This window comes from Gekko japonicus, unplaced genomic scaffold (assembly GCF_001447785.1).
Source record: "Gekko japonicus isolate JY-2015 unplaced genomic scaffold, Gekko_japonicus_V1.1 scaffold1207, whole genome shotgun sequence".
Lineage (NCBI taxonomy): Eukaryota > Metazoa > Chordata > Lepidosauria > Squamata > Gekkonidae > Gekko > Gekko japonicus.
In genome coordinates this window covers 381,194-381,717 of record NW_015163124.1, presented here as the reverse complement: position 1 = coordinate 381,717, position 524 = coordinate 381,194, and the positions used below count along the sequence as shown (strand labels likewise).

Sequence of the window (524 nt, the reverse complement as noted above, 5' to 3'; positions counted from 1 at the left end):
TTAGAGTGTCAGTCTAGGATCTGGGAGACCCAGGTTTAAATCCCCACTCGGCCATGGAAGCTTGCTGAGCGACCTCAGGGCCAGTCACACACACACACTCTCAGCCTTACCCACCTCACAGGGCTGTGGCTGTTAGGATAAAACGGAGGAAAGACGAGCAAATGCACACTGCTTTGGGTCCCCCCAAACCTCCAGGTAAGTGAGTGCAAGTGAAGTAAGCGGGGATAAATAGCGTTGGGTTCTCACCGCACTATTGAGAACCTCGGAAAAACCAGGATTCCTGATTTCCACGGACAGAGAATCCTACCGAGACTTAAAGAACAACGTTTGAGTCCAGTGCCACACTTCTCCAGAAAAATGTAACAGAATCTTCTCAAGGGTTACTGTCAGAAGCCACAGCCAAGATTGCATTGTTCATAAACAAACCTATTTTACAATTATTATGATCTTAATACACCACTTTGTATATGTATGTTATTATGTTATGATGGCAAAACCTAATAAAATATATTGGGGGGGGGGGG

At 45.6% G+C, this 524-nt stretch overlaps 1 protein-coding gene across 1 annotated transcript in view; it reads right to left on the bottom strand.

Moving 5' to 3' along the window:
- Positions 1-524, bottom strand: part of LOC107106710 (dual oxidase 2-like) — a 90,177-nt gene that overhangs the window by 36,254 nt on the left and 53,399 nt on the right. The window lies entirely within an intron of this gene.